The sequence below is a fragment of the Schistocerca gregaria genome, chromosome 7, assembly GCF_023897955.1.
Source record: "Schistocerca gregaria isolate iqSchGreg1 chromosome 7, iqSchGreg1.2, whole genome shotgun sequence".
NCBI lineage: Eukaryota > Metazoa > Arthropoda > Insecta > Orthoptera > Acrididae > Schistocerca > Schistocerca gregaria.
In genome coordinates this window covers 296,330,830-296,352,155 of record NC_064926.1, presented here as the reverse complement: position 1 = coordinate 296,352,155, position 21,326 = coordinate 296,330,830, and positions in this window count along the sequence as shown.

Here is a 21,326-nt window from a genome sequence, read left to right as displayed (position 1 = left end):
CTTCTTCCATATTTCATCATAAGAAATACGTAGCGCAATCAAATTCCTCATATATGGAAGCATCATCTTATTGATCATAAACATACCTCAACAGCATAATACACATCGTCGTCGTAAAAATAACATCATAACACCTCAGTCAAATCTCTAAAACAACCTAGCTTTCTGCAATAATGTCAAAACCTAAAAAATTCTCTGCTCATTTCAATATTGTCATCTACCTCAAACGTACTTCAAAAATCATGATCATATACCAAATACATCATTCAAAGCTCTCATAGTATCACAATGGTTCTGGAAAAATATGAACATTTCACAAACTACGCACAAAATACAATTTCGTAAATTGGAAATTATCCTACTGTGTAATTGCGTAAACATGTGTCACTAACGTAGCTGAAAAAATGTTTGTTTCTCAGATAAATGACCAGATAGCTGTGTAATTTATGTGTTAGAGAAATATGGTACCGATGTATAAAGTTGTATAAGCAAATACCATATTAGCTAGGGCAACTTGTGCTTGCCAGACAAATGGTACACAAAGTAAGCGTTTACCCCCCTGAGGAATAATGTGATTATATCCTCAGGTGTTACAGATTACAGCAATGGAATGAAATGTATCACCGAAAACCTTTGTATCATTGTACTTCAAATATCTTTAAAAATAAATGTTTTAAGTAAAAAATTAATCACTCAAATACGTGTACTGTAGCGATAAACTGTGCGTCTTGTTGTAAGATAATTATGTGGAAGTGTCGTAGTTATCGTCCTCTATAAGCAAGGTTCTGCTGAAGTCAATGTACTTACCTCGTAATAAAGGAAGTGAATTGCTTTGCGTATAAATATCTTAGTTATTACGCTTATTGCCGTGATGAAGTAAGTACTGTACTGTAACGTATTGTTGTGCTACGGAAAAGGCTGTCTCATTGTAGCTATACCACATAAAACAGAAACACCGCAAAGGCAACATTGTAAATTATCACTCATTAGTAGCGTCGTGATGAAATCGTGTAGCTGTCAAATAAACCAAATACTAAGTCATCTTTAATGTCACAAAAACTGTTTGAAATAAGGAATGTCTTTGCAAGTAAACCAAAATGTTGCATTAAAATCTCATTACCAGTATATGTTCTAAGTATGTAAGCCTTTGTCGTCAGTAATCGGGCAACTATCAAGAAAGAATGTACACACACAGTAACACTGTGTCCTCTGTTCACTATCACAATGCAGTGGTAATTACTGTTTAAAAATGTTCCCTAGGTTCTAGATTGGATAGTTAACTTCAAAACGTTGTTGCATGTTAACAGTTTCTCAGTGTGACAAATCGTTCTAGTAGCGTGAAGTGAAAAATTTTATGGCAAAGACAAAGTTAAAAAGCAGATTAACTTTCAATAAACGGTTTTACATGTGAAATGTGGTGCAATCTTTTACTCTTCCTAGTGCGCAGTTTCAGTCTCAACGCAATTATCATGTGGTTACGTCGGTAAGGAACACTGGAATTTTGCTCAGGGTTAGCTTATGTTATTTTTCTCTGAGCCAGCCGGCGCACGAGGCTGCCTGCGTTGCGGGTCATTGTCTGTCTCTTTGTTGGCGCGCGTCGTTATTGGGATTAGGAGACCTAGCTTCTACAAATTCACCTTGACGAGAAGGCCCTGACCTGTTTGAAGCTCGCCAGTTCTGATGGAATTCAGCTCTGTCGTTTTGTCGGTAGTTTACATAGTTTCTTGTTTGTCGGTCCTGTGGTGGAGAATTTCTCCCGGAATCGTAACTGCGCGCTGAGCTGTTGCGTCTGAAATTATTCTGTCTCCCTTGATAATAATAGTTCTGGTTACCATATTGTCTGCTTCTATGGTTGTCTCTGTGATAGTCATTACTATGGAAATGCGGTCTTTCTCTGTAACTGTTACTCTGCCAGTAGTTGTCATACGGGTGGTGTCTGTTTTGGTCACGATTTGCGTTGTAAGAATAGACTTGTCGTGTCCAGTTATTGTTTCTGTCGTCACGGACTTGTGACGGTTGTGAACTGTAGTGATTGTTTTCGTGTTTTCGCATCCCACGACTGTGTGTGTCAATTTCTAATTCTTGTATCAGTCCCTGAAAAGCTTCAATGTCGTCTTTGCATCGTCCTGCTAAAATAATCTGTCGTAAATGTTCAGGTAATTTGATTAAGCAAATGCGGATGAGTTCTGATGGGCTGTATGGGTTTGACAGGTACTGATTCTTGTGCAACATGTCTTCAAAATATTTCACAAGACTGGAAAATTCAGATTGTTAAAAGTGTTTCATCATCATTATGCTATGTTTTACTCGGTCTTGTGTAGCTTGAGACCAATATGCTGAGAGGAAGGCATGGTAAAATTCTCCTTCAGTGTGGCAATCGTGAATGACCGATCGCATTCTTACAGCTGGTTCATTCTCTAAGTAGCCACACATAAATTCTAATCTGTGCTCTAGTGACCAGTTGGGAGGAAAACAATGAGAGAATTGATGGAGCCACGCTTGTGGATGAATTTCGTTGCCAGAATTCTTAAATGTTTTGAATTTACGTGTAGTAATGAACAGCTTATAGTCAAAATCATCGTGTCGGCGGGTCGCATATCGGTCATTGTTACGTCGTTTCGGCGGTTCCATCTCAAAATTCGGTGTACTTTGCCAATTTCTTTCATAATCTCGAAAGTGCCCTGTGTTGTTATGTTGTGGCACTTCCGTATTTTTATGTCCCTCTTCCCATATTGGAGTGCGAGTGTCCTCTGAAATACGTAATTCTTGTATTACCTGTTTCAACTGATCTTGTACTTCCCGGATTTCTCTATGGTGTTGCGTATTAATTTGATTCTGATTTTGTTTGAATTTCGTAATTTGTTCGAACTCTTCAGTGTCATTAAAAACTACCGGTTTTGTGTCATTCAGATTATCATCTACATTCGTAGATAAATTAGTTAACTGATCCGAAAGTTCGGCTACTTTCTCCGATAGTGAACACATTTCCTCAGTGTGTTTTTCTGAACCAAGTTTCAGAGCGTCCATTTGTGTTGAAATCGAATCTACTGTGGCCTTTAAGTTTTCCTGAGTTCTTGCAAGTTGCGTAACCGAATCGGTGGGTGCAACTGAGTCCATTTTAGCTTGCAAGGTGTCGTGATTTTCACGAACAACAGTTTGCAATTCTTTTATGGCTGCTTCGTGATTCTGTAATGAGTTTTCATGCCGCGAAAAAGTAGGTTGAAAATGCTCACAAATTTGTGTTTTAACGTCATTACAGATTTTTTGACATTTCGATTCAATGTTATGTAACTCAGTAGTTAAATCTTCACGTGTTTGTTCAAGTGTGGTGTCTAACTTCCGAAGATTATGTTCCATTGTGTCCAACTGTTGCTGTGTTAGTCTCTGATTTTGTTCCAAGGTGTCTAACTTTTGAAGATTTTGTTCCATTGTGTCTAACTTTTGAAGATTTTGTCCCATTTGTTTCTGATTTTGTTCAAGCGTTGTGTCTAACTTTTGTAGCCTTTGTCCCATTTGTTGCATTAACTGTAATAACAGTGCACTGGTGTCTCAAACAAGTTCCACAGTGCTACTCAGCAGTGCATTTGAACCGGCAATATTCGCATTTAGAAAAGCAGAAAATGTGACTTGATTGATTTGAGAAAACGGTGAGGACGCAAATTCTGAATCTACAGTATTTGCAAGATTGTGTCCTGTCATTTCGGAATCCTCAGGCGAGCTGTTGCCGACCGATCGATCGATAACGCTTCCCTGTTCACTAATTGTTTCACTGCCTACACCATTATTTGCAACCCGCTTCATTTCCCTATGTACAATTACCAAATTACTACTTTGAACATTAGTTATCTCATTACATGGTGGCGCTAACACACTGCTTTCGTCTTCACTGTCATTTCTAAGTTTATTTTGGAGCCTAGTATTACGTTTTTCACACGCCACTATTGTCACAATATTTCACACGACAACACAAAAAAAGCACAATTTGAAAAGCAAAAATAAGAGAACACATTAACATATCACTGAAAATAATATCTAGTTAATTGCAAGCGCAGCTGCGAAATACTTGGTGCAACTCTACATGCATGCCACAACTGTTGTACTGTACAACAATGAAAGACTACAACTACAAAGGAAATTCTCTCTATGATTACGCGCTAGCAATAAAAAAATCTACATTAATTACACAAACTACAAGAAAAAATCAGAAGATTCCAGTGAGGTATCCTCGGCTAAGGGTCGACATATGAAACGTCCCCTTAGAAAAATTAAACTGACACACAATATTTTTAGCGCAACGCAATCTGACTTTCAAAAATCCCTACAAAAGAATGGCCCTGACTAACAATAACCTATACCTTTAACAAATCACTTACCTCACAAAAATCTTCGTTACTCGAACTACTGCAATACAGCGAGCGCCACTACTGCCAGCTAACTAAAAGTTTCAAACTACGGAAGTCACTAACTAATGATAGGCACAGTTAGCAAATGAAAGATTTTAATAGAGAACAAACAATGTATTTACCTTAATAGTCATAATATATATATATATATATATATATATATATATATATATATATATATATATAAATTCATGACACCAATTCTTACAAATTTCAAAACTCCGCCATCTCTCTCCCCACGTCCACCACTGCTGGCGGCTCACCTCTAACTGCGCAACGCTACGCGCTGTTAGCATCCAGCTGCCACTGCCCAACACTACAATGGCAGACAACAATGCAAACCAGCCACAGACTGCGCACAGCACAGCCAGTGATTTTTCATACAGAGCGCTACATGGCGTTACCAATAAGAAAATGTAAACAGCCTACTTACAATATGTCTGTCTTGTGTACCAACACAGCTGCCATCGTGAGTTTGATGGCAAGGAATTGCAGTCCTACAGTGTGTACAGTTTGATTATACGGCAGTAAGGTATTTAAGAAGAACATTACCCTGTACAGGACGATTCAGCTGCCTGTACCTATGGGTGTTATTCAGTCTGCAACGCCCTCACATGAAACGAGAACTATTTCCATACACTATGCCTCGTTACATGCAAACTTCTACTCCTACAGGAAAAACATGATCAGTACCTTTCGGTAGGAAATTTAATGTAGTTAAATTTTTAATTGCATCTGTTTTCACTAGACTCCATAGTTTTCGAATTATTCAACAAAAGTACCTTCACATGCGTTTCTCTTGAATAACTTGAAAACAATTACCTACAGCGAAAATGTATAGTAGTACAAAATTTGACTGTATTAAGTTGCCTGCAAAACGATTTTTTTAGACATAATAGTTTGCGCGTAGTGAGCTACAGAATATGGAAATCTCGTATGTGGTTATTGAAGGCGTTGTCGGATGCATTAAACCCACAGGTGTAGGGGCAGGTGGCAGGTGAATAACCCCCTACAGGGCTTCAGTAGGCCTACTTAATACCGGTTCAAGGGAAACACAGTCCTCGAAACATTCAAACCACTTATCCAAACCGGTCATCGAGCACACGCTTCATTTCAAAGGATTTGTGTTCACTAGACACGAAAAACTGTCATAGTTTGTTTAGGAATAAAAGCAGAGCACGCAGTTCACAGTTTACTCAGCATTAATCAATGTTTTTCTGCAGTTCACGTCGATGCGGGGCACAAATTCTTTTAAACGTTTTCCCACGTCATGGACGTGCGAAAACCAACACACAATTTTTACCGTAGCGTCAGGAATTAGCGTTCTATTCGTCACACTCTATCAATCGGTTTACCGACAATCGAAAACAGATATCTCATAGCAAAAATACGTACAGGTATGTTGGAAGATTAATAATATACTCTTCGGGCGACATGTAAAAGGGGACGTAAAATCGTTGACAAAATTTTCTTTTATGAATAAATCCTCTGGAGTTATAGTTGACAAATTCTTTATTTGGATGAAATCGTACGTACGATCCGAGTCTGTGAATACCATCTTCACCACGAACCAAAAGCAAGGGAAACTAGAGGGATACTACATAAAATCAATCAACATTTAAAGGGCAAACACAATTGTGAATATCAGGTCGTACCCAGACTGCATACGAGAAAATCTTATCAGTCACTTAGAAAAGTCAACCATTTTGTCAAGTAGCACGTGACATCCCGTGCGGGTTAAATATGAAAAGGTTCATTGAGTCAGCAACTATCACACATTGTAAACGGGGCAAAGCTAAAAAAACTATAACTGTGTCAACAAATAAACACTCATTGGTTCAAAATGGCTCTGAGCACTATGGGACTCAACTGCTTTGGTCATCAGTCCCCTAGAACTTAGAACTACTTAAACCTAACTAACCTAAGGACATCACATACATCCATCCCCGAGGCAGGATTTGAACCTGCGACAGTAGCAGTCGCACGGTTCCAGACTGCGCGCCTAGAACCGCGAGACCACCGCGGCCGGCAAACACTCATTGGCAACCTAATGTAACATCTCAACCGTCTTTGGAAGATCAGGCATGTGGCATAGACTTAATAAAGTAAAATGAAGACTTAAGTGCCGTAGAATGCCAATTTGTGAATCTCCTAAAAGCTTAGCCATATAACTGCGAAGCTCACCGCATGTCATGGACGCCCGGCAAGATCACTCAACAGACTTGCCGCTGAACCGCACATGCAACAGTACACATTTAGGGTGCACAGTGGCAGTCGCCCGAACTAATACCAAGGCAGGGGGAGGCCACAGAAGAAATCATAGTTAACAACACATCTGCAGCAATACATTTCTCCCAAACGACACCCACTACTAGCAGCGCTAAAACCATAGTACTTTATGAGTAGCACTCAGTAAGGTAAGCCTGGTACAGAACAGACAATAAAAGCATAACATCCAGTATTTACTGCAACAGTCAATAAAAAAATTATTAAAATGTATGATGAAATTGTCACGAAAAAAATGAAACCATAGTAAACAATACAAAAGAGGCCAAGTAGACGTGCCACATATTAAACATAATAAAGGAAAATATTTCAAACACACAGAGTACGCCATAATAAAATAACATCTATATGACATAGAAATCATATGGATATCAAAACCATCTGATATACGTTGATTAAATTATCCACTCAAATATTTGATATATTATACCAAACCGTATTTTTCGACTTGACCTTAAGAAGACAACACTCTGAAATAGGCCTATAGCAGTAAACAATACAACAAAACACAGCAACGTATTTGGTCACAAAAAGTAACCTTTTTCTTTAAAGAATGAGGATATGCTTCTTGAACTATATATTGATGGAAAAAGGAAGTACATTGAAGTGACAATGAGGTGAGAGTATGGGATACAACCTAATAACATGTCGGACCTTGCCAGGGTAAGTGCACCAACAAGTCTTGGTGTGGACTTAATATATCTGGAGGTCACCACAGATCGGCATAACCAGTTCTAGTCAGTGATCAGTCTGACCAGAGGGTCCAGTACCAGAGGGCCCAGTGCATTCCATGAAAACACAGCTCACACCATTATGCCACCACAGCGCCTTGCTGAAAACCTAGGTCCATGGCTCTGAGCACCATGGGACTTAACATCTGAGGTCACCAGTCCCCTATAACTTAGAACTAATTAAACCTAACTAATCTAAGGACATCACACACATCCATACCCGAAGCAGGATTCCAACCTGCGGCCTTAGTGGTCGCTCAGTTCCAGACTGAAGCGCCTAGAACCGCTCGGCCACACCGGCCTGCCCCGGGTCCAAGGCTTCGTGGGGTCTGCACCATACTCGAACCCTGTCATCAGATCTAACCAACTGTAGTCAGGCCACGGTTTTTCAGACGTGTAGAGTCCAATCGATATGAACTCGAGCAACAGGGGCTCTGCAGATCTTTTCGTACTGGTAGCAAAGGCACTCTCGTCGGTCGCGTGCTGCCATAGCCCACTGACGCCAGTTTCCCAGGCACTGTCCTAATGTATACGTTCGGCGTACGTCCAACATTGTTTTCTGTGTTTGTTTCATGCACTAACCACTCTACGCGAATGTCGCTGCTCTAGGCCCTTAAGTGAAGACCGCCGGTCACTGCATTGTCTCTGCTGAGAGGTAATCCCTGTAATTCGTTGTTCTCGGCACACTCTTGACGTTGTTCTTCGGGGAGTATTGAATTCCCTAACAAATTCCGAAATGGAATGCGCCATGCTTCTAACTCCCACTACCATACCATGTTCACAGTCTGTTAACTCTTATCGTGCGAATATAATCACGTCGGAAAACTTCTCAGTCGAATCACCTAAGTGCAAATGACGTTCCGCACACAGTACTACCGCCTTTTGTATATGTACATATCTCTATCCCGTGACTTTTGTCACCTTAGTTTATGTTGATTTGTTTTAATGTCAAACTCAAACCAATATGAACAGTTAGTGTTATATTTGTTTCCTTGGATTTCTAAAACAATACTATTTAACTAATGTGAATTGTCGTGAGGTAATTAGGGTACTGAGCGTATGACTGGTAATCCTCCCCTACTACCAACACATAGGTATTATTAGATACGAAGAAATTATTTCACATAAATAATTACTGAAGCCGCGATATCTGCTAATAATCACAGAATAATTACAATTTTCTTAAGTGCTGTCACCATGTACAACGATCTTAAACATCGTCCTTCATCACTGAACATCTCAAACAGAAATCTGCATGCGGCACATCATTTTTCCAAAGTGCTCAGTCTGCCTTCATACAACAACCTCTCTCCACGATTTATTAACTACTACTGCTTAAGGCTGCCCGCTCCCGGTAGCTGAATGGTCATCGCGGCGGATTGTCAATCCTCTGGGCCCGGGTTCGATTCCCGGCTGGGTCGGGGAGTTTTTCCTCCGCCCAGGGAGCCGGCGAACGGTCTGCCCGACGAGGAGCTCTAGCCATACGATTAAATAAATAAACTGCTTAAGGGTCCGACTCGACGTGACTGATACCTACTAGCTTGCCCGCACTCTCGTAAATAAGGAGATCTCTGAAAAACAGACTATCTATCGCTCCTATGCTTAGCATACAAAGATATTTAAAGTGGCAAGTTTTCCAAATTAACAGACACTTTTCGATGCACCTGCATTCAAAGATGCGCCAAGTATTAATATACCAAAAAAAGTGTGTTTTACTACATTTTCACTTAAAGAATAAATCTTTCACCTTCTCCTCGCACTTTGGCCCCCGTAGTACTCTCCTCATCACGTGCGCCGCACGAAAATAGACACGCCCCAAGTTTCAAATATCATTATTGTATAAAATCCTGCCAAATCCCTCAAACTCACTGTTCCAAAGTATTGCTCGTCTGTTAAACACCACAATTAAAATATCACCAAACAGATAAAAGATCTCGACATGAATCACAGAGTCTCCACCTCACACTTCAGTGTTCTTTAGAACTAGATCTTTCGCTTACAACAAAGCATTTGAAAGTGTATCTGCCCCAAGTGACCACAAGGAAAAATGAAAGAAAATATTTCCATGTACTCGTACCACTAGACTGTTCCTATCCACAAATATCGTGTCATGAAAACAGACCCATACACTAAAACCCAAGTACTCAAAAGCAGAATATGCAAAATGTTGATTGGTCTCATGAAATATATCTGTAATTCATGAATAACACAAGAAGCAATCCTTTATAGCAGAAACTGCGAAAAGGCGAACTAACACGAATAAATACAATAATTGTGGGGGTTTGTTTTCAAGTATATTGTTTAGTTATAGCACTTACAAACTTCTGACAAAGGATGTAACAACTTGTAAAGATCTAAAACACAAAACGGTAACCGGTACGACATGCTAGTGGGCACGATGAAACCATTGGGGAAGGTTGAAAACCTGTGATTGACCGGGATTCAAACCCGGGTTTTTCCGCATACTAAACAGATGAGCTGACCACTACGCCACCCGGCACAGGGTCAGCACAAGTGCACGGACTATCCTAGCATGCCCCCTGAAGCACACACTGTTAGCCACGAGGTCTAAGACGCTGATTCCCGAGCGGGAAGGTGTGCCGGTCTCCAGCACGAATACGCCTGGCGGATTAGTGTCGAGGTCTGGTGTGCATGCCAGCCTGTGGATGGTTTTTAAGGCGGTGTTCCGTCTACCTCGGCGAAAGCGGGTTGGTTCCCCTTATTCCGCCTCAGTTACACTATGTCTGCAATTGCTGCAACACTGACTCCACGCACGAGTACACCATAATTGCTCTACCACGCAAAAATTTTTTGGACTACACTCGTCTGGTATGAGACGTTCCCAGGGGGGGAGGGTGGGGCGTCCACTGGGGGCAGTAGCGCACAGTAACCCTAGGTTCGGTGTGGGGCGGCGGTGGGGTGGGTCGACTGCTGTGGCCTGTTGTGGGGTAGTGAAGAACTGAGGGCTCCAGTGGGGCGAAGCCTCTCTGTCGTTTCTAGGTCCCCAGTGTAATGCGCAGTACACAATGCCTCCAGTCAGACCCAAATCCTCGACTTATCCACACACTACTATTCCTGTAAGAGTTCGCGCTTTGTGTGAATCTATATATACACATTACGATCAAGCAGCTACCAGGAATTGAGCCATAAGTAATTGCAGACATAGGCTGTAATTGGGGATTAATGAAATTAATGGGTGAAATGGGATATTTGTCCCGGATCGGGATTTGAACTCGAGTCCTATGCTTATTTACCAGGTGCGCTTGCCACTACGTTATTTGGACACAGAAATCACATTTATATACCTGGTCCTAGGATGGCCAATGATCCCTTAATTGCGGATGCCTACTAGGCTCGAACTCTTACGTAAATCGGTGAAATGCCGCAAGGAACGAGAATAATGGACAAGAGGCACTATGCTAGTAGTGTGTGAATAAGTTGAAAATTCCAGGATATTACATGACCACTGAGTCCGGATGGACATATCCCGTATTTATTTTCCAATCTTCATTCTTCTGAATATTATAATCGTCAACATCATGAACGCATGAGCTTTAACGCTGATACACGTATAGCCTTCGCCTTTACTTTCCATTGATATTTCGAAAATGTGTAGGTGATACTTTTCGGAAATTGTGATGGTACGTCGCCGGTGTCATAGCTTCTACACGCCATCTTGAATAGTCGTTTAGCACCCATTTTCCACAGTGATTTGAGAAATTACATGGAACAATATCCATCCCACCTGCCTTATTTGATCTAAAGTCATCCAGGGAAGTTTAGATTTCTGACTCAAATAATGGATTCCCTACGTTCGCCGTATCGACGAAATTTCTTCTTCTGTCACCTCATCAGACAAGTTGTCCCTCTCATAGAGGCCATCAGTGTACTCTGTATACCCGCATCTCTGTTTAACAGTGGAATTCTCACTGCACACTTAATACTAGCCACGCTGGATTAGCCGAGCGGTCTGAGGCGCTGCAGTCAAGGACTGTGCTGATGGTCCTGGCGGAGGTTCGAGTCCTCCCTCGGGCATGGGTGTGTGTGTGAGTGTGTGTGTTTGTCCTTAGGGTAATTTAGGTTAAGTGGTGTGTAAGATTAGTGACTGATGACTTTAGCAGTTAAGTCCCATAAGATTTCACACACATTTGAAAATTTTTGAACTTAATACTACCATCCTTGCTTTTAATTACACTTAAGGTTACGTGGATTTTTCCCATATGCTGCTGATTCAGTCTTAATTGTTTTTCAATTCCTTCACACCTATCCGGCAGCCATTTCACCTTCCACTTCCAAATGGTTTTATACTGCCGTGTTCCTATCCTTTCCTGAAATTTTGTGCTTCCTTCTTTCTCCGATAAATTGAAGTACTACATCAGTTACGCAAGGTTTCCTCGTAGTTGCTTTCCTCGTGCTTGTAATTGTCGAACCAACGTCTGTGATTACCCTTTTTGGAGACTCACTCATCTCCAACTGAGATGCCTACTCTGGTATTCCTTATCGCCGTACCGCGTCCTTCACCTACTGCAAAAGCGCTCTTCATTTCTTAGTACTTCAGTCATTCCTTCCATATTGGTTCTTTCGGAGGATACACCTAAAATACAGTCTGCTCTTCACCATTACTAAATTATGAACTGAATGTATATCTTCACATGGGTACGCTTTACATTGCAATATCTTATTTCGGAATCTCTGTCCGACCATAATGGGTTATGTTTGGTTTGTGGGACGCTCAACTGCGTGGTCATTAGCGTCCGTACAAATACCAAATTTTTACAAAGTCCAAATTTTTATTAATTTTTTTCCCAGTCCAACCTAGCCATTGTCACGAATGATGACGGTGAAATGATAAGGACAGCACAAACACCCAGTTCCCGGGCAGAGAAAATCACGAAACCGGCCGGGAATCTAACCCAGGACCCTGTGACCCAGAGGCAGCAACGCTAGCTACTAGACCACGAGCTACGTACTGTCTGATCATAATGTAATCCATTTGGAACATTCACATATATCCGGGTCTCCTCCACGTCTACCTTCTCTTCTTGTGAGTTCTGGACAGAGTATTCGCTATTCGCCAAGCCAGTTTTCTCCTTAACCCTTTCTTCGACACCTTCCTATACAACTGCATTCCAGTCCCCATGACCATTAGATTTTCATCTCCCCTTGTGTACTTATGTACCTGTTCAATAGCCTCATATACTTTCTGTACCTTTCATCTGCTACTTGCAACGTTGGCATGTATACTTGAAGAATTGCTGTCGGCGTTGGGTAGCTGTCAAATCTGGTGAGGACAGCCCTGTCACTAAGTTGCTTATAGTAACTCATCATCTGCTCTTCTTTCCTATCCATAATGAATCCTATACCCATTGTATCATTTTCTACTGCTATTGACAGTGTATTTCGCTCACCAGAAATTCTTATCGTCTTTCCGTTTCACTAAACTGACCCCCACAACATCTGGACTGAACCTTTACATTTCACCTTTTAAATTTTCTTACTCTCCTACTTAGTTAAAACTCCTGACAACGGATGCTTCGATTCGTAGAAGGTTATCCCGCCGTTGCTTCTTCCATATTTTTGTTATGGGCAGTTTCTCCTTGGCAGTCCCTCCCAGAGATCCGGATGGATGCCAATCCAAAATCATTTGCAAATGAAGGGATCATCATGACAATTTTTCAATTTATAAGTCACATATCATGGGGATAAACATTACGTATCTTTACTGCAGTTGTTTCCCTTGCTTGCTCCATTCTTATGCCGTTGATCATTGCCGGGTTTTTCCACCTATGAAGAGGTGCTTCCCATCCCAGTGCCAAGATAGAGCCTTCAACCTCTGTCCTCTCCTCCACTGTCTTTGACATGGACGTTGGGAGAACGAGGGTCACTCTTTATGTCGGAAGTGTTCTTGCTGATGGTTTTAATTCACAATTTAAACATTGTCTACGTTCGAACACATCGCCCATCACGTATTCACCGGTAGTCAACGACGATATCCCTAAGCGAAGAAGGGTGAATAGCTACGTAGGTTCAAAATGTGAAAATCGCACAGAATATTTTAGTTCGCAAGTTACTTAAAACCTGGGACGTAACACGGCAAATAAATTTAGTGTGAAGCAACCTGGTGTGTTTAATTACGAACTACTGTTGGCTGATCGACGCCTGGTTGAACTTTGTAAAGCTCGATGTACGAGCAAATATCTTAAATTGCACTGGTATGATATCGGAAAATTATAGCGGTAGGCTACGGACAACTTCTGCATTCAACGTACTCATTTTCTCTTCATCAATTTCCTACACACTAATCACAACGAACTAATATCCGCTACTATCTCAAAACAAAAATTATTTCATGTGTAAATTAAACATTATGTACGTCACAACACTAATTCTGTTCACCGTGTACTAAATCAACGCTTATAGATGATCTTTTCCTCAACACACGGAACTCAGAATTGGCAATAAAGCTCCAAGAAACACGTAGCATATGCTGACCTCTCTGTAATTTGAATGGTAAACGAGGTACGAATTTTAAAGTAGTGTGTCACATTAGGACCAGGTACACTATAAGCAACTCAGACTGATAATGTTCACCAGACGTGAAAGAAGCGAATATAAACTGAAAAATTCTAGAACTGACTTCGTCATAGGATTTGTCTACCTTTTTACAAGTCTTTTACTTCTAGCGGCGATTTGTAAATCAGGAACATGGCAAGACTGCTGGTTACCACATTTACAGAATATAATACGTTAAAGGTTAACCGATTTCAATGAAGTAAACTCAGTTGCAACAGAAATATAAACGAAGCAGTGAATGGCAGAGCCTTTGGTTGAAAGACGCGATTGGAGGGCGCCGGGCCCAGTGGCTTCTTTCCGGTAGCAAATTCTCAGCAGAGGCGCCAAAGTAAACTTCAGGAGGGAAAGTTTAGCATCTTTACCGTTTTCTGATTTCCCTGCGGAGGCCATCGCTCTTGGCATCGGCGAACGACACCCCGGGGAGGCACGGATCAGGTGACGAAGCAACTTCCTAGCTACTACTGACGTTACAGCGGGCTCAAACTCTACCCACCAGTGACACAGCTCCTGGGTAGCTCGTCGGGGCGGTCTAGAGGACGTCTCTCCACACAAAGTTCGTTGATACAGATGACCACTACTTACAGATCAAAATGAAAAACTGTTCAAGTGGCTAGTCAGCCAGTCAGTCTCTTAAAGCTGTACATTAAAACTTCATACACTATTTATCGTTGGAAATACGGTGAAAGATTACCACAGCCGATCTTCGTTGGTTCTGTTAGTTTACTCTTTTGTGAGTTTCTGCTGCTGTACACCACTCTGACGTGGTGAAAAGGAAGTGCGTTTATTATGTTTCTTTCCTCACTGAGGGTCTAGAAAGACGCAACATCTCTCTTTCGAGTTTCGTTCATAAGTTATGTTTCACTATCCTCTTCCACAAAAATTATTTTTCTTTTCCTTTCGCTTACTTGATCCGCCTACTGTACGTCACATTTCCGGTTTTGCATTTTTTACCCTCAATAATATCCGCGTTGTTAGAATATCCGGCATTCAGACCGTGTAGCTTTTGCTGTTAGTATGCAGGTGAACCACTAACGTATTTTCGGTCACAGTATATAATAAAACAGGAAGTGGTTTTTACATTGTCTGTGAATATTACGGTCTAGCCTGTAGCTCCAGCAATCCGTATTTACGATATTTCGACACGGTCCACTAATAATATTGAAAATTTTTGAAGGGACTTTACGGCACTGTGTGTTAGTGTATGTGACACTATATGGGAAGTACGACGGCGTGCTGGGAAGTAACGACTCCGACTTTTTCATTCTATTCTTAACATCGGTTCAGGTACTACACGTCGTGCGTACGATTTGACCGCCATTCCCACTTCGATGACGCTAGCTGGAACACTGGCCTGTAGAGGACTCGGAACTGTAGCGTGTGACAAACACGTTCTACAGTGACAGTGTCAACAAACTAGTATCTCATTTAGAGAAATATTTTCTTCATCAGGGTGACTAGTAGAAAAATGAATACGTAGATATCTACATCTACATCTACATCTACATCCATACTCCGCAAGCCACCTGACGCTGTGTGGCGGAGGGTACCCCGAGCACCTCTATTGGTTCTTAATCCTATACCAGTCTCGTACTGTACGTGGAAAGAAGGATTGTCGGTATGCTTCTGTGTGGGCTCTAATCTCTCTGATTTTATCCTCATGGTCTCTTCGAGAGATATACGTAGGAGGGAGCAATATACTGCTTGACTCTTCGGTGAAGGTATGTTCTCGAAACTTTAACAAAAGCCCGTACCGAGCTACTTAGCGTCTCTCCTGCAGAGTCTTCCACTGGAGTTTATCTATCATCTCCGTAACGCTTTCGCGATTACTAAATGATCCTGTATCGAAGCGCGCTGCTCTCCGTTGGATCTTCTCTATCTCTTCTATCAACCCCATCTGGTGCGGATCCCACACTGCCGAGCAGTATTCAAGCAGTGGGCGAACAAGCGTACTATAACCTACTTCCTTTGTTCTCGGATTGCATTTTCTTAGGATTCTTCCAATGAATCTCAGTCTGGCATCTGCTTTACCGACGATCAACTTTATATGATCATTCAATTTTAAATCACTCCTAATGCGTACTCCCAGATAATTTATGGAATTAACTGCTTCCAGTTGCTGACCTGCTATTTTGTAGCTAAATGATAAGGGACCTATCTTTCTGTGTATTCGCATCACATTACACTTGTCTGCATTGAGATTCAATTGCCATTCCGTGCACCTTGCGTCAATTCGCTGCAGATCCTCCTGCACTTCAGTACAATTTTCCATTGTTGCAACCTCTCGATACACCACAGCATCATCTGCAAAAAGCCTCAGTGAACTTCCGATGTCATCCACCAGGTCATAGGTCATTTATGTATGTTGTGAATAGCAACGGTCCTATAACACCCCCTGCGGCACACCTGAAATCACTCTTACTTCGGAAGACTTCTCTCCACTGAGAATGACATGCTGCGTTCTGTTATCTAGGAACTCCTCAATCCAATCACACAATTGATCTGATAGTACGTATGCTCTTATTTTGTTCATTAAACGACTGTGGGGAACTGTGTCAAACGCCTTGCGGAAGTCAAGAAACACGGCATCTACCTGTGAACCCGTGTCTAAGGCCCTCTTTGTCTCGTGGACGAATAGCGCGAGCTGGGTTTCTCACGACCGTCTTTTTCGAAACCCATGCTGATTCCTACAGAGTAGATTTCTAGTCTCCAGAAAAGACATTATACTCGAACATAATTCGTGTTCCAAAATTCTACAACTGATCGATGTTAGAGATATAGGTCTATAGTTCTGCACATCTGTTCGAAGTCCCTTCTTGAAAACGGGGATGACCTGTGCCCTTTTCCAGTCCTTTGGAATGAAGAATAAAGATGTAAATGTCTCGTAAGGTTTGTTTTATTTAAAAAGCCTTAAGCGCATTCACATAATAATTCGGAGACATGGTTTTTCAGCAAAAAAAATGGCTCTGAGCACTATGGGACTCCACTGCTGTGGTCATTAGTCCCCTAGAACTTAGAACTACTTAAACCTAACTAACCTAAGGACATCACACACATCCATGCCCGAGGCAGGATTCGAACCTGCGACCGTCGCAGTCGCACGGTTCCGGACTGCGCGCCTAGAACCGCGAGACCACCGCGGCCGGCCGTTTTTCAGCACACTGTGTATATCTGTGATACGTAAATTACATGCCATTCTCAGGAGCTACAATTTAAAAAAAAAGTGAGAAATACACAGAGTGTTCACTTTTGTGGTGTCTGTACGGCATCCTGTGTTCAAAAGTGTTAAGCATGTGCAGGAGAGTCTAACAAACGTCGTGTGATTGCCTGCATTATGCACGCCCTTCTATCTGACGCAGCTTAGGCGACTTGCGAGTCAATAACGCTAATTATTTCTTCAAATGGCTATTTGTTTGGTCTGTAGAGCGAATTCGGCAAGTTCTCACGTTATGGCAGCAGTAGACGCAGTTCGGATAATTCCTGCAGACACAAAGCTACCTACACAATATGTTGAGAAGCGACGTAGCTTATCTAATCGTAAAACCTGTCCACAGCCTTGGATTCACGTATAAAATACTGGCTACAGGTTACTGTTCAAATTATAATCATTTCTTTATGTCAGAAGTCATCTGTTTGGTTAGATGCAGCAGGCCACTAATTGTTTTTCTATGCCAACTTCTTCATCTCAGAATAGTAATTGCAACCTACGTTCTCAATTTTTTGCTGGGTGTACTCCAATCTCTGTTTTTCCGTATAGTTCTACCCTTCCACAACCCATCTGGTACAGTGCAAACTATTCCCTGACAACTTAACTAATCGCCTACAGCTCTGTTACTGTTTTAAATATATTCCTTTCCTCGTCGATACCTTAGGGAACCTTCTCATTCCTTACCTTAATAGTACACCTATTTCCAACATTCTTCTATAACAACGCATCTCAAATGTTTCGATTCTCTTCCGGTTTCCCCATGGTCCATGTTTCACTAGCGTACAACACTATGCTTCAAACGTACACTCTTCCTTAAATGAACGTCTACGTTTGACACTAGTGACACTAGTAGACTTCTATTGGCCAGGAATAGCCTTTTTGCATTAGTAATGTATTTTTATTTCCTCGTTGCACCGATCGCCATGAGTTATTTTGCTGCATAGGTAGCAGAACTCGTTAGGTTCTTCTGCTTTGTGATCACCAATTCTTATGTTCAGTGTCTTGATGTTCTCATTCCAGCTACGTCTCATTACTTTCGTCTTTCATCGATTTATACTCAATCCACATTCTGCACACATTAGAGTGTTCATTCCCATTCAGAAGATCATGTAATTGTTCTTCACTTTCATTGAGGGTAGCACTGTCATCAGCAAATCTTATCATTGATATCCTATCACTTTTAATTTGAATTCCAGTCTTGAAATGTCTTCTTATTTTCACCATTGCTTTTTCGGCGTATACATTGAACAGAAAGGGGAAAACACTACGTCCCTCTTGAACACACTTTTTAATCCTTGGACCTTGTCCTTAGTCTTCCACCCTTATTTTTCCCTGTTGGATCATGTACATATTGTATATAACCCATCCTTCCCTATAGCTTACTCCCATTTCTCTAAAATTTCCCCAGTGTTCACCTCTTCACACTGTCGAACCATTTTTCCAGGTCGAAAAATCCTGCGTAAGCGACTTGATTTTTCTTTAGACTTGCTTCCATTATCAGCCGCAACGTCAGAATTGCTTCTCTGGTGCCTTTACCTTTCCTAAAACCAAACTGATCATCATCGAACACACACTCAATTTTCTTAGCCATTCTTCAGTATATTATAGTCAGCATGTTGTGTGTACGAGATGTTAAGCTGACTGTACGATGATTCTCGCACCAATATGCTTTTGCAACTTTCGAAAATGTGTAAGTGATGTTTTTTCGAAAGTCAGATGGTATACCGCCAGACTGATACTTTCTACACAACGATATGAATAGTTTTGTTGCCACATACCCCAATGATCTTAGAAAATACGATGGAATGCGATCTATCACTTTTGTCTTGTTCGGTATTAAATCTTCCAAACATGAAATTCTGATTCTAATGCTGTACCCTGTATCGACTACTGTTTCTTCTTGTATCACGTCATCATACAAGCCTTTCTCCTCACAAAGACCTTCAGCGTTTTCTTACCCTCTATCCGCTCCCTAGCCAGCCACGGTGGCAGAGCGGTTCTAGGCGCTTCAGTCAGGAACCACGTGAATGCTACGGTCTCAGGTTCGAATCCTGCCTCGGGCATGGATGTGTGTGATGTCCTTAGGTTAGTTAGGTTTAAGCAGTTCTAAGTTCTAGGGGACTGATGAACTCAGATGTTAAGTCCCATAGTGCTCAGAGCCATTTGAGCCATATCCGCTCTTTCCTCTGTATTCGACACTGGAATTCATATTGCAGGCTTCGTGTTACCACCCTTGTTCTTAATTTAACCGAAGGTTGTTATGAATTAAGAGTCCTTACGACAATCATCTCTCAGTTCTCGATATCCTCACATTTCCTATGCTGCCGTTTCGCCTTAGTTACCCCGCATTTCCTTTTTACCTCCCTCCTAAATGACCTCTATTTCTGCACTCTTAAATTACCTTAATATTGTCTTACATCCTTCTTTCGTTAATCCACTGAAGTATTTTTCATGTTACTCACGGTTTCTTCGCAGTTACCGTCTTTATGCCTACGTTTTCCTACCCAACTTGGCTGATAGTTCTTTCCAGAGATCCTCACTCCTCTTCAACAGCTATGCCTACTGAGCTATTCCTTATTGCAGAGTCTGTAGCCTCAGAGAACCTCAAGCGTATCTCTGCATTCCTCTACATTTCTGTAACCCACTTCTTTATGTACTGTTTCTTCCGGACTAGTCTCTTAAACTTCAGTCTACTGTTCATCGCCATTACATTGATACCTGAGTCTGTATCTGCTCCTGAGTATGCTTTGCAATCCAGTTTCTGATTTCGGAGTCTCTGCCTGGCCGTGATGTAATCTAACTGAAGATGTAATCTATCTGAAATCTTCACCTATTTCCTGAACTTCTCCAAGTGTACGTCCTCTTCTTGTGATTCAGAGTGTTTGCTACTACCATATGAAATTTGTTGCAAAACTCAATAGTGTCTCTCTTCTCTCATTTCTTGTACCAAGCAATTATTATCCCGTAGCGCTTTCTTCCTACAAAGACATTCCAGTCCTACTAATCTCATGTGACAAGAGTTATGGGATAGCGATATTCCCTTACACAGTTTGCGGCAGTATCGCACACACGAGGTATAAAAGAGCAGTCCACTGACTCAGCTATTATTTTGTAACTCGTGACTCATGTGAAAAGGTTCCCCATTTGATTAAGGTGGCACGACGGTATTTAACATACATTAGTATTGGAAGATAGCTGGAGCTGGACGCATAGGTCATTCCAGTTCGGAACCAGCCAGGGTCTTAAATATTCTGAGATCACCAGTGACAAGAGCTTGCGAGAATACAAACTTTCAGGCATTATCTTTCACCAGGGACAACACATTAGCCGACGGCTTTCACTTAAGGACCGACGGCAGCGGCGTTTGCGTAAAGTTGTCAGTGCTAATAGACAAGAAGAACTGCGTCAAATACCTGCAGAAATTAATGTAGGACGATCGATGAACGTATCTATTAGGACAGTGCTACTACATTTGGCGTTAATGGGCGATGGCGGCAGATGACCGACGTGAGTGCCTTTGCTAACAGCAGGACTTCACCTGCGGCGCTTCTCCAAGGCCCGTGTCCATAACGAAGGGACCGCTGATGGCAGGGTTGGAGTATGGGTAGACCCCAAGTTTTCTACAAGTCTCTGTGCAATCTGGTGGTGGCTTCATAATGGTGTGGTCTTTGTTTACATGGAACGGACTGGTTCCTCTGGTCCATTTGAACAGAACATAGACTGGAAATAGTTATGTTCGTCTACTAGGAGACCAATTGCAGCCATTCGTGTACTTCATGTTCCCTAACAATAATGTCAGGTCACTGGGCCACAATTGTTCGCGAGTGGTTCGGAGAACATTCTGGGCAATTCGAGCTACATAATCCCATCGAACATTTATGGAATATAATCGGGAGACCAGTTTGTTCACCAAATCAGCACCGCCTGTTGAGGCAGCGACTTGTTGAGTAAATGCCACGTAGAGCTGTTGCACTATGCCGAACGAAAGGAGGCACGACACGATATTAGGAGGTATCTCTTGAATTTTGTCACCTCAGTGTACGTTTTTATCTCCCTTTACGGAGTGATTGACCCGTTCATTATCCTCATACAGTTTCTCTGTCTCTTTGTCTGCGGCTTGTGACGTCG